Below are 14360 nucleotides of genomic sequence, written 5' to 3' on the forward strand. Positions count from 1 at the left end.
GAAGGCATTCAAGAAAAAGGTGAAATTGGAATGATATCTATACGATCAGTTTCTACACTATTTGTGGAACAATAGTTCAAATTAATTTTAGTGATGAAAAGCAGCTAAAGTAGAAATTATTGGATGAAAGTATAAACAGCTACATGGTGGGAAAAAAACAAAATCACAATATCTGATATGTCACTGTCTGCTCAGAATAAAATAAAAATTTATACCTGCTATAAATTTAAACCTTGGAAAAAAACACTAATGTAAATGCAAACATTACATCCAAAGACTTGTAATTCAAACACTTATGAACCCTAGTCTATCTTTTTCCAATTTTTTTTTTTGGTTTTTTTTTTCTGCAGAAGTAAACTTTAAATCGATATGGAAATATAATCTGTATTATAGAGAATCGTAATGTTGCTAATATTTGAATGAACTATAGGTCAATTTATAAATTGAAAATAAAAAAGATATTTTATATAAACCAGATTTTTATGTTTGTTAAAAGAAGCAATGGGTTAAAATATTACCCCAGCTAAAACTATTCAATAAGAAATGGCTAGAAGAGCTTTGACAAGCTCATTAAAATTAATATGAACATTTCAATGGGGGAGACTGGCTGTTATAAATTATTCAGGGAAAGTAATTATGCTGTTCAACAAAGCATGCTTTTTTTTATTATTTTAAAACACAAGCAAAATTTTAACTAGTAGCTGATTTCCATTTCACCCTGAATTACTAGTTTCATGTTCTGGGGGTTCCATAACAAAATCAGCTACAATAAACACACCCCGAATTGCAGCATTGAGGATGAGCAAACTTTATTGCCTTGGGTATCCATGGTTACCAGTCACTGAAGAACAAAAGAGACAAAGATTTGACAGCAGTTTATTGTCAGCCAGGAAACCACAAATCAGGTTGATTTTATACCTGGTTTGGACACAAACTGAGGCTACTGCCTGCCAGGTTTAGGAGTGTGTATGTGTTTGTCCATGTAAACAGTTTGTAATGTGATAAGGAGTGGCAGGAGCCTGCTTGCAAGAGGAGGTGGATTGAGAAACCAGTATAAAGGATATGTTGATAATTCCTGTCCAGTTTATACCACTTTGTATAATCTAGGAATACAAAAATGTACAAAGAATGCCTCTCTTTGTGACTTCAGTTCTCCATTGTTGAAAACTGCTGTTGTAAAACCTTTCATGAACTTTAAAAACTGCATTTTAAAATTCTTGTAGCATTTCGTCCTTTTAATCCTGCTGGAAGATTGTGATAGCTAGGGAAATAATTCTAATTCTTTACCTGTTTATGCTCTGCAACCAGTACAGTATTTATCTAATTGAAAATAACTTTCCTTTTTTTTTTTTTTTTTTCTGGCTACACAAAACTTTTTTTAATTTCCTTTGAAGAACATTTCTCCCTTTCCCTGCTCTTTTACTTGTTCCATCTCTGCAGAAGGGCTCAGCTGCAGAGGACGTCTCCCCAACCTCTTCTAGACTGGCAATGACAGTTTGCTGTCCCTCTTAGAAATATTTTCTGGATAATTATTATTACTGGGATTTTATTTATATTTGAACAGCAATGATGAGGATAATGTGAAGTATTTGATTAAAACTCACAGCATTTATATGGTTTGTAACCAGTGAATTAAAAAGACTCCCAAGCAAGGCTTGAGGGCAAAATGAATGGGGTAGAAATGGTTTAGTAAACTCACATTAGCTTTGTGATTTTACATGTTGAGTCAATATACCTTGTCTTCCCTCTTTAGTTCTAAGCTATTCAGCTGTATGCACCCCTCTTGGTAACATCTACTTCTGGAAAATTTTGAAAATTGTTTATGTAGTTTAAAAAAAAAAATAAATTAGCAGGATGCTTTCACTTTGACCTCCAGGCTGACAAAACATCTAGACTTTCAGGCGTTTCTCTGTGTGTAAACAGAGATGACTTTAAGTATTTTCCATTTGAATTTAGTTTTATAAATATCATCAAATCAGTTATTTTATCGTAACTGTTGTATCATATAATTGCATCATATTTTTTTATTTGCAAATATTCCCAGTAAACTTCTAGATTTTTTTTGGTAGCATCTTGTTTTTTTATGAGAAATGACATTTAGTCATTTTATAACTTCAAAACTTCATAAGAGAAATTCAGAAAACATAAATTGTCTCTATTCACTAATAATTATTCACCTACCTCAAATAAGTTTGGTAGTTTCTTAAAATCTTTGGTATTATGTAGAACAATAAGGTCTTCTGATTTTGTTTCAAGTTTCCTCAGATTAAAATAATTTCATCGTTCCTTTCAAAGCAGAAAACTTCAAAATATTTTTACATATTTGATTCTCTATCACTTCAAACTTTTTTTATTCCTTCAACACTTTTTATTAATTTCCTTAATTCTTCAGGCATGGACATTGATTTTAACAAAATATTAATGTTAATAGAATGAAAAAATTCCTATATCTGATCGCATAATATCTGCATTTTAAATTATTTGCATCCCTTGACCTCAAAATACTCTAAAATGGGGTAACTCATTAAGAGACAAGGGAATAATGCACAGTCTTTCAGGAGTTTCTCTTTCTTTGTCCAAGTGAAATGACTTTTTACATACTGCTTTTAGGTCTGAAAATACAGAAAATAGTATCTTTGTAGAAGCTCTTCTGCGATATCTGCTGGCTGAATTGGCAGTTGCAGTTTGAAAGTGCCACATAGTAACACTAATACTAATACTGTCTGGAATCCTTCCAGTTCTATTAAACTCTTTCAATTTCTGATAATTAGTCTGCTCTGGCTGTAATCTGACAAGAGAACATTTCTGGACGTCATACTATCCAAACTGGACTTCTAAATAGAGTACAGTGTTGGAAGAGGTTATGTGTGGATTTTAAGTATAATAACAAGTTGAAGAGGCACCGTTATTTTTCCACTTGGGAAGCTACAGCACAAAAGGTCTTCATGGGAACAATGGTGTGGTAGGTGTTCAAAGGACGTAGACATATAAGACTTTATACAATGCTTTGGAAAAATCGTCTGTCAAGGAGTTATACCCACTGTGAAATAAAGAATTTATATATGTAACAAAGAGTTCAAAAGCATATGAATTTTATTTAAAGACTATGAATAGGGTTACAATAGCAATGATGAAATCTTGTCTTTCATGTAGACTAGAGATAAGAACAAAGTCTTACACTTGCATTATTATAGAATCATTTCTCTTATGTTTATGACATTTTCATTGTTCAGGGGGAAAGGATGGACCATGAACTCTGCTTTTCTATTCTTATGAATTTTACTATGATTTATTATAATATTACAGTATGTTACTAATCCATAATAAGTCTTTTGCTCATCTCTAATATTATATGAGAAAGTTGAAATTTTTTTGAGGAATTGTGAACCTTGCATTTCTTTGCTTGAAAGTTTTTCTAATTGTATTGGAAGTGCTCAAGGACTTCTTGTCGTCTCTTCAGTTAAAGTGCAGAGATATTATGGAAAGGAGGGAATGATTTCAACTGAGCTATTTTATGCCACTTTCCTGAGTCCCCCTGCCTTTTCAGGGGCTAATCTCACTGCATTTAAGACCTGCTCACTGAAATGAGCTGTTGAGAAAAGCTGGAAAGAGTCTTTCCTCCAGCTCTTCCACCAAACTGCCCTGCATGTGGGATCCCTCCCAATTCACTTGGGACAAACTTTTAAGTTGAGATTTGCATGCTTTAAGATGATTTGACTATAGATACCTCTGTGTAATCAGTACTTCCTGAAGGCTATCTAAAGAAAAAAACAACTCATTTTTTTAAAGGGGCTTGGATGGGAATACTGATTAAATACCATCTTCAGTTTTTTAATTAAGTATCTGTTGTATTAATCAATTTATTCATCCTGCTCTGTTTCACTAAGTAGAGAATTTCTGTTTTAAATGTTGAATATGCAAAGCCTGCTTTATGCCTTTGCACTTCATCAGCTCAGATGCAGTTGTCAATCCATCCTGTAACAATGTCACAAAGGGAACATTTGTTTTTCTTTCTTTTTTTATTTGACTAATTGTTCAGGACTTAAATAATGAAATACTGTCTTCAGTTAGCCAAATTGTAGTTCTCTAGGTGATTTCTTCCTGAGAAACTGGCTTCCTATCTTAGCTCCTTTCCTGTCAGTTGCCTTCACTCTTTAGGAGAAATACAGAATTTAATATTTTCTTTAGAGTTAAAAAACGTACACATTCTAAGCCATAAAGCTCAGATATTGCTTTTCGTCCTACATATTTTTTTATACTCAATAAAAACACATAGCACAAAAGTAGATTTATCCCATGTAGTTCTCATTCTTTTCCACGTTTTGCCTACACTTCAGACAGTTTAAATCTCACTGAGGGAGCCCTTTCATTTAGGAGACAATTGCCTGAAAAGCAAAGATCAGTGTTGATAGTAGTTACAAATTGGACTTTCCACATCAATACTTGAGCAGTATAAGCCTGTGACTGGCATAATAAATATTACATGCATGTATTTTTTTGTTAGACAAAGGTGCCATCTTGTGGCAGAATGTTGGAAGTTGTATAAAACAGTTTTAATTTTGGTGGAGAAAGGAAGTCAAATTTTTAGCAGTATTTCCAGTATTGTTTCTTGTACCATCATACACTGAACCATGATCCTAATATATATATATACATATATATATATACTGAAGATATCTGATAATCCAGCAAGTGAATATTTAGTCCATAAGAGAAGGCACTTATGAAAAATGCCTGATGGCGAAAAGTGTTCAGCATTGGGAAAAATGTGATAATTCTTTCCTCTAATACAAAGTCAGCTTACAGTTAAAAGACCCTCTTTATTAAAAATAAGGATGTTTGTTACATGTCATTCTCAGAAAAGGGGTTAAATTACTCGTAGATTTGTCTTACATCTAAAAACTGATAATAACATAAGATGGGACATTAGTGACTACATGAATAAAACTAATTAACACTATTCCTATTTATCTTTTCTTTTACCATGCAATTTTCTCATTTACAGTAGCAAATTGTAAATGTTGCAAATATATGACCTCTATAAATAAAATACATGGACTAACTATGTATCACAATTAAGATTTGCCAGCCAGACATACAGGTTTTCTAAATGGCCTAAAAAATAAAGTTTAGATCAATAAATGACTAAGAACTGTATTTATATTTTGTATTATATGATTCAAGGAGAGGTGAAAAAGGAAAATAATTGGTGCATCTAGGAGGTATCAGAAGAATAACAGTAATTAATTGTGCACAGGTGGTCTTGATGAAGGAGGCATCTGTTGCACATTTCTGAAGCAGTAGGGAAGTCAGACAGATGTGACAGCCTGTGTAATCAGAACATGAGTAAGTACCAAGGAATCATCTTGCTCTCAGAAGTGTTTTTCACTGACTCTTGCCAGCTACTTTTTGCCTTTAACAGAAATCAGTTTAGTGTTTAGATAAATGTTTGGTGTGTTTTATGAGGTGCAATATAAAAGTAAGTAACAGAAAATGGTAAATTAAATATTATTTCAGTAGAAACACCATTAGAGAATACTGACTTTACTCATGCTCTGACTTAAAAATCAGGTTAGTCCTACTAAGCATTTTGGAAATAAATGAGGTTTTAAAGATTGAAGACATGAATAAGGAATGGCACAATTACTTGTGGTTTACTATCTGTACTTTCAATTCAAGAACTTAGTGTAACAAACAAAATGTCAAAGCCATAAATTTTAGAGTTTTAATGAAGAAATATTTTTTCCCATATTTGATGGTAACCTAAAAGAGTCCATTACAATGACAGTTTAAAGTGAGGCAACAAATCTCATAAATTCAGGAGAGAGGTTACATATTCACATGAGCCAATACTGAAATCTTGTATGATATTCACAAGGATGAAAAATATTCATGGAGAATATAAAAGCAGAATTAATTACTAACAAATTTGAAAGTAAGAAGAAGTTACCTCTGTCTGTATATTAGGCTATAATCTGAAGAATTTGGTAATTATTAAAAGTGGACATAGAGCAATCCATATATATAGAAGGATTAATATTATTTTTATATAATGAATAATTTCTAATGTTTAAGATATATAGAAATATTGTGTTGAATGCATATGGCATATGCAAACAGTTAAAGTCCTCACAAATCTATGCAGATCAGTCTGTAATTATTCACACCTATATTTACAATATCTGACTTTTACATATAAGAAATGTTCATTTTTATCAAGCAAGGACATGGCTCTTATACTTTGCTTTAGTAAAGAGGTTGCAAAGTAGCAAATAGTCTTCTCCTGACTGATATCCCTGTCACTTGTTCATCCAGAAGTATCATGGCAATATTCATACACTTCAACAAGAAAGATGAGAAATTGGGCTGTGAGTTGCCAGTGATTCTGTCAGGTGAACACCTTATTTTGCCACTTTAAACGAAGTTCTTCTGAAAGATCACTTCTGCCATTCTTCTGCAAATAGTGAGACAAGAGCTGCTGTTTATCAGCCGACTTTGGAAGGGTCTTTTTCCAGCAGCAAAGCAGCTCATAGATCTGGTGTGTTAAATTATCAGGGCACTTCAGCCTAACAAGCTGAAGCACGCTTTGTCGAACAGGTAAACATAAAGCAAACAATGATGTATTATCTTCTGCAAGCTCTTCTGCAAGCCAGAACAGCAATTTGGTCCATAGGGCCTCTGAAAGGCAAAAATTAGTGAAGTAAGAATAAATCTTCCTTTTTTTTTTTGAAAAGCTTTTTAAAGCTGGAGGCTCAGTGGGTAAATTGCCCAGCTAAATAGGGAGTGTTTTATACTTTGGTGGAAACATCATCCCATCTCATTTCCAATGTCGTTTTTGGTAACTGCTCTGCAGTACAAATTGAATTTAGTCAAGGGCAGATTCAGCAATGATCTATAATATTTGGAACTGAAAGGGGAAAGTTAGCAATAAAATAAAAGTTTCAGTATTTACTGCAACTGATTCATCAATTATACTGGAGCTTTCCAGTACCAACTGGAGTTCTTTATACACAAAATTATATGCGGTTCAAGCATCCCACCACAACAGTATCTTACAAAAGCTATTGCATTTTCTGGTAAACAGATATATTTTCCTTTGACTACCTATTAACATATTAACTATTTCTTTCTGTGGCATTTTCAAATGATAGTAACAGCTGAAACAAAACCTGGAATTAAAAAAAAAATAGCAAGCATAGGTCTTTTTTATATTAATATTAATTTAATGGTTGTTTTCTTACCTGAAGAATCAGAAAAAATTATTTTTGTACTTCGTGGACGGTGGATCAATTTTTCATGCTATTAAAGAAAATGTGTTGAGGAAAGAGAAATGATGAGTAAGAGGTGAGACATATGATTTGGGAGTGGATTGCAGTAAAATCTTGGGGGTTTAAGCATTTTAAATTTTTTCTACTTACATAGAATATTTTTGTCATTATTAAAAAGAATTAACACCATCAGCGGGTATAAAACAGCATATAACTATTAAAATAAAGAAATTAACAAAATTTCCAGCTATCAAGTGGGTGTTTATTATCTCTTATAAAAAATTCATCCTTCATGCAACATTACAAATATTTGATTAATAGCATTATGCCATAAGTGATGTATATAAACTGGGTGTATAGAAAATCTGTATAGACCTTCTTAGATTATACAGAGTCTAATTTTGAATACTGCATTAGCTTTGCCTTCCTTTCAAGGAAAAGAAAAATTTTTAGTTATGCAGTAGCTATTGTAAGGTCAGGTAAACACACTGCATTTGTAGCTATAGTTATTCACTTTACATAGTTCATATTTTAATAAATCATCATGAAAAATAATCAAAATTCTAAAGATAAGTTCCATTAGAAAATAGAGAGCTTTTCATCTTTCTTCCTCTAAACATGAGAGAGAAAGAAAAAATACTTTGTCCTTTTTTACCTATGGCAGATGAAAGTCTTCTGGCCATTAGTGTTGTTTCCTGCTGCATATAGAACCAGAAATTACTTACATAACCACTGAGCACAAAAAGAGATTAGGTTGTATGAAGTGAAATTCAGATTTTGTTGTTTGAAAATGAAATTATCCTCTTTCAGTTCTCATGTTACTTTTGTCACACACATTACACAGACAGTATTATGTGGCTGTTTATTCACAGCTCTCCCAAGGAAATTTGCCTGAGGTTTATTCACTGATCTTCTGGTTTTCATTTGGGAATTAAGAACATGAAACTCGGACTGGAAAAGTTATCCTTTTTCTTTCTGATACACTGAGCATTATGGAGCTTGTCTTAATCACTTCTATAACACAGGCTTTAAATATTGTTCAATATTTGGAGTGTCTCAAACGTACTGAGCTGCACAGCCATAAAGTCAATATATTCATAACTATTATGTATTGTGAAGGTGCCTATTCATCAGGCTGTACGCAGTCATTCTGGGAGGTGATTTCAGTGCACACAGGATGCACACATTACACACTGCATGGCATCCTGTGCTGTACTGCTCTGGAGACCATGGGGGTTGGACTAGGTGACTTTTAAAGGACCCTTCCAACCCAAGTCATTCCATGATTCTGTGGTCTGAATCGTTTTGTTTTGCTTGGTTCTACAACAATTCTGTCACTGGATGTGCCCCAGCATGAAGATAGAATGACACAGCTAAAAAACTCTCAGAATAAAGGGAATATAAAGCTCTTCCAGAAGGGGGCATTGCTTTTCTTCCAAGACTCAGCTTTCTCTGGCTTTTAATAATGCATTTGTATTTAAACATTTTTTCATTCATAATAAGAATTTACCACCTCAAAGGTCTGTATTAGATTTTCAAAGTTATTGTAGATGAACTCAATTACCCATGCATTGACTTTAATCTGAACCACTTCATGCTACTTAGTGTTAAAATAGTAGTAAAAATTATAAGGATTGAAAATTAGTATTGTCTAAAAATAGTGTAATAATATACAGTGCATTAGATCTAAAACAGTAAATTGCCTTTAAAGATTAAGTGTCTGTGGTGAAGTGCTAAATTCACCCACGGTTCAGCTGCACTGGCATGTGGTCCTGCTGTTCTGGTTGACGGCTAAGTAAAATACTCTTAGCAGTCAAAGCAGTTTTCTAGTCTGGAAAGTGCTTCAATTAGCCATGCAACTGCCTTTCTAAAGCAGGGAATAACATGCTATTCTGCTGTTAGACAGTCATTAGACATAAAACTTCAGCAGAATAGTAATTTCATAATGTCTATATGTATTATTTTTGCAAAGCATTCCCTGCCAGTAACATTGATGTGCTTTGTCAAATGGATCTCTCAGACATGACCAGACTCTAGTAGCATATTAAACAGGACAGACAGAAAAGCAGAAAATAATCCTTTACCTCCTTAGCCCACTGTGTCACATAAATACAAAATGTTTGAAATCATTAGGTATGCACACACATACTTGACATCAAAGCTTAATGCATTGTGTCTGACTTGTGTTGAACAAAATAGGTTAGAGGAACAGGTGTTTTCTGTTGCTGAGGAAAGGAAAGCACCATAAATCGGAATCATTAGTGAAAATAAGATTACTTCTGTAGAAATATATGTTTAAAGTAAATACTGATGTGAATGTTTGCATACAAAGTAAACAAACAGCATTTTGACCACTGTCAGCAATATATTTGTAAGTGGATAATGAGGACATATGTATATAAAAAATGGGTTATGATTGTACAGTTACTGCCTTCTTTACAAAAGAAATTTAGATGGGAATTTTACAGAAATGAGTGGAAATGTAATAGTCAGAATGGTTGCCTTAAAAAGATTCCATCTGTCTTTGTCGCAACCAAAATCAGACATTCTGGATTCTTTCAACTATCATATGGAAAAAAAAATAAATTGAGAAACGTGTGAAGATAAATTCAAAAAGAGAAAAACACTACTGTTTATCACCAGAGATTTAGACCAAGTGTTTCTGGAGATATTTTGATACCAAAATGTATGCAACTTTGATAGTAGTAGTTTAGAGGCAGCATTTTGCGTGCAAAAGGCAACATAGCATGCTGGTACATAGGCTCTTTAAAAAGTTTACAATGAGGTTTCCTTGAAGGAATATTAAAGATTAATTTATATAGCATTAGCTTTCACCAGAGATGGAGATAACTGCCCACATGACTGCACTGCAGAGGCTAATCAGGAATAATAGAATAATCAGGGGATAGGTGGAAGACGAGTTACACAAGCCATTTAATGATCCTACAATTTGCAATTCTATGCTCCCAAGACAATGAAATAAGAATGATACACCTGAAACTTGAGTAATGATTTCACAGTGCCATAATAATATCTCCCTTCCAGCTGGGGAGAGCAGATGGGTGAAAATGTTCTGCTAGAATTTCTTCCATGCTTATACTTGTATATGGGTCCTTCCCCACAGCTAAGAGAAATTCTGAGAATGTTTGTACACTGACGATGCACCAGAAGTCTATCAGTGACTTTTGTGTTTATCTGTAAATCAAAAATCATACCAAGATCCCTTTTCTAATAAATACATGGAAAGGCAGAAAGGGAAATGTCTCTAGTATTATCAAGTGAGAAACGCAACTTTGGCAATGTTAATGCTAATTTGCACAGTGGAGACTGGTGTTGATATTCATCATACGGTAAGGTTTGTTCCCATTCTTTGATATCATCTCTCTGCTAATTTTATAAAACACTGCTGTTCCTTTGTAATGAGGTGAACTGTGGTTACCAAATTCATCCACTTCTTTAATTTGGAGCTCCAGCCTTGGTTGTCTTTGTGAATGAAAAATCAGTCTGTAGACTTTCCTGAAGTCTTCTCCATTCTCTGCAGTGCATATAATAAAATCTTTTAAAAAACTTTTTTTTATCCTGCATTTAGATGCATGGCATCTAAAATAATTCATTAGCATGAGTCAAGCAAAGGTAATCATATAATATTTGGTTATTCCTTTGTTGTTCTTTATCATTACTTTTATTGAACATCTGAGTTCAGCCTGCTTCAGTAGAAGGCATACCTTTGTAGCTAGCTTTCTTAGCCCTTTAATAGTTGGCTTCAAGAATAAGTGGTGAAGACAGTGCTACAAGTTAAAAATCAAGGAACAGAAAAGGAGGTATGTGCATAACATAAAAAAAGAATAAAAATAAAGGTGTGTTGTGAATTGAATTAGAAGTATATGCTTCCTGGTTATTCAGGATGGATGGCTATGTGTAACAACAAAATGAATGGCAGCAAAGGGGTAGATGCATTTTTAGGTTTTCTAAATCAATTCATTTAATACATCTACACACATTGCTCTTTATATATATAAGAAGATATTTCTCATGGGCTAGAGACTTCTCTTTTTGAAGAATATTCCTTTTTTAGAGTACATGCAGTTTTAAATGGGAGAGTTTATGTACAAAATGTTCAGAGGGCCAAATACATATTTATATGTTCAATCTAAGACAGAACAGACTATATGCAATTTAGGGTGAAAACCTTTCAGAGGCTTCTTATCTCTTTTCCCTATAAGCAAATCTCTGAATGGTGGCAGCCACTACATGGAATTTTCTAGGCTGCTAACAGAAATGGCATAACTCTCTCTCTCATCACCTCAATTCACAGTGCAACTCAAAACAGGCAATATTTTGCCTTGTTTTCTAGCTCACTCTAAGTGAATTTACTCGGACAAAGCAGCAGACAGAAACCTGTCTTTTTAAAATAATTCTTAAAATACCATGTGTTTCTCAGGAACCGGGTTTCACAGAATTCACTGGGGTTTAAGAGGTCTCTGAAGATCATCTCGTCCAACTTTCCTGCTGGAAGCAGGATCAGCTAGAGCACATTGCTCAAGCACTCATTCAGGTCGTACATTTTCTTTACAGTTGGAGCAATTTCCCATTAAGCTCCACGTTTCTTTCTTTGATAAAAAACAACACTGAAATAACTAAATGTACTGTGAGTAACTTCAATCTACATGTGTTCCCATACAGCATCTTTTAATAGCTGAGGAAATTGATAATGTTCATACAGATGCATGAATTAACTGCCTTACCTGAAGCAGAAATATTTCCTGTAAATCTAAAATGAATCTGCTCTCCTTGCCTTAATGGGAACTGCTGTGTAGGTTCTGGGGGACCAAAATAACCCTCCTCATGGAGATTTTGAAGTTCATTGGTCAATTCCCTGGATGTAGACAGCAAAACTACTATTTTATAGTAAATAATGGGTTTTCTCTTTTCTGATACAGTATCACATTAGCCATCGTGCTATGGAGAACTTCTTCCAGAGCCTGAGCAAAAAGAAGAAGACACCTGTTTTCCAAAAGGAATGCAAGTGAAATGACCACAAACCTGTATTAAGGTAAAAAAAAAAAAAAAAAAAGAGGAAAGAAAATGAAATAGCTTTATTTTAAATAATTTATCAACTGCTAGTAATTTATTCTTAAAAATATTAGGGGGCTCAGTTGCCAAGGAAATTTTTGCTACTTTCTTTTCATCCTTGTTTCCAACACATGAAAAGGTGGAAATTTGTTTGTGTTTGTAAAGTATGTTGACTACATAAATGTGATTTCAAATACATATGAATTTTACATAAAAGTAAGATAATATTTCATAATAATAATTTTTAAATTATGCCTTTTTAGTTAGAGAGCTAAATTACATTTGCCAATTGACTGATATATTTTTCAAGTGTCTATGTACTACATTGTGTACATTCTATAAATGAAAAAGGTTTTTTTTTTTGTTATTATGAGAAAGAAATCTAGGAGCAAGTTAATGGATAAAAAGGGATGATTTCTTAGCACTACTAATTTCCACTTATTTTAAACACACATATTTCAGTGAATAAAATTTTGTTAAATTAGTCATACATTACCTTTCTAAATGCTCGTTTAGTTCAAAAGATACAAGTCCATTCTGTGCATTCTGTATAATAACATCATCAAACACCTTCCACCCCTCTTCTTGGTTTCCATGACCTAATAATTTCAAAGTATCACAGTGATTGTCCCCACTTTTCCTCACAGAAGTGCTCACAGCCCTGGAAAGTCAAATAATTATAGAAAACAGTAACATAAAAATAGTTCTGAAAAAAGAGTAAGCTTGTGTTTGTAGCAGTTTTACACTCTGCTGTTCTTGATGACTTTTTCTGGTTTACCTATCTTGCTTAAAATCTGTATCTGGAAAGGTACTCCAGAGTATGTGAATGATATAATTATTTAGAGATTTTTTTTTCTTTAATTCTCCAGAAACTGCTGAAACATAGACATTATCTTTCTTTCTTTATTTTTTTTTCTTTTTTCTCTTTTTTTTTTTTTTTTTTTTAAGGAGTGTTCATGTTTTAATGTTTTTTTAAGACATGGCAAAAAAAGCATAAAATTGACCTACTATAAACCATTGTGCCATGCATTTTGATTCAGGCAACCATTGAAATACGTAGAAGTAGAGATGAAAAAATTCAAAGGTCAGACTCAAATCAACTTGGTGTGTTATGAACACAGCAGCTTTAAGTAATTTCTATTCTTTGTGTTCAATTTTTGGATTTGTTGAACATGCGTGAATATTTCTTGGTGAAAAAACTTCATATAGTCTTCATTCTGACTCCTGCTAGAAATGTAGTGGTCACCATATTTAAAGAATAAACATCAAATACTGTATTAATTTTTCTGGTGAAACTATAGCATGAAAATTTTGAGGGTTTGCTCTAGTGTTTCTAACAAAGCTCATAGGTATTGCAGTCTATATTAAAGAACAACCACAGTTTTAATACAAGAAATAATAAACTAAAAACTGTTAAAATTCATTGATTTTGATGTTTTAAAAGATGGTGAATTTGAAGTGAAGGTCTTACCGAGGATGGTATGCTGCAGCAACCCTCTTTACACTAGCACTAATGACTCTTGCATGTTCTTTCTGTCTCATCTCCTTGCCTCTTTTTGTCTGGGTTTGGGGGACATGGTAGAGTAATAGTGACTGAGCTGTTAAAAGGCTGGGCTGAAGGATGCTGGACATGAACCAGTGCACTAGTAGATATCACTGAGTGGTACATATCATGTCTTGCTTTCAATGCTGAAACCAATGATGGCTCAATTGGCTGAATCTAAATATAGAAAGAAATTGTATAATCAACTTGCAAAAAAAAAAAAAATATCTTCCACTACATGCCTGGATTTGTTTACAAAAATTGGTTATACAAAATTGGTTTATCTTTTGGAATTGACGAGACTATCACCTGTGAATCAGACTCTTCTCTTTAACCCAAGAACAACCTTACCTAAGTAACAGCACTTTATACAAAGCTCAGAAAAATGCTTGAAAGTCATCAAAACCTGGAGCTTTTACTGCCTAAAATATATATATTGTTTTGTTCCTGATTTGATGTCAAGTTTTGAAACTCAT

General features: G+C 33.3%; 1 protein-coding gene across 1 annotated transcript in view; it reads left to right on the forward strand.

Moving 5' to 3' along the window:
• The window catches only part of ARAP2 (ArfGAP with RhoGAP domain, ankyrin repeat and PH domain 2), a 196162-nt gene that overhangs the window by 46551 nt on the left and 135251 nt on the right, over positions 1–14360 (forward strand). Inside the window, exons 7-8 of the mRNA XM_064418435.1 lie at positions 11710–11823; positions 12209–12321. The gene's annotated coding sequence lies outside the window, so the exon portion shown is untranslated. The remainder of the gene's footprint in view (positions 1–11709; positions 11824–12208; positions 12322–14360) is intronic.

Source organism: Passer domesticus, chromosome 4 (assembly GCF_036417665.1).
Source record: "Passer domesticus isolate bPasDom1 chromosome 4, bPasDom1.hap1, whole genome shotgun sequence".
Classification (NCBI taxonomy): Eukaryota; Metazoa; Chordata; class Aves; order Passeriformes; family Passeridae; genus Passer; species Passer domesticus.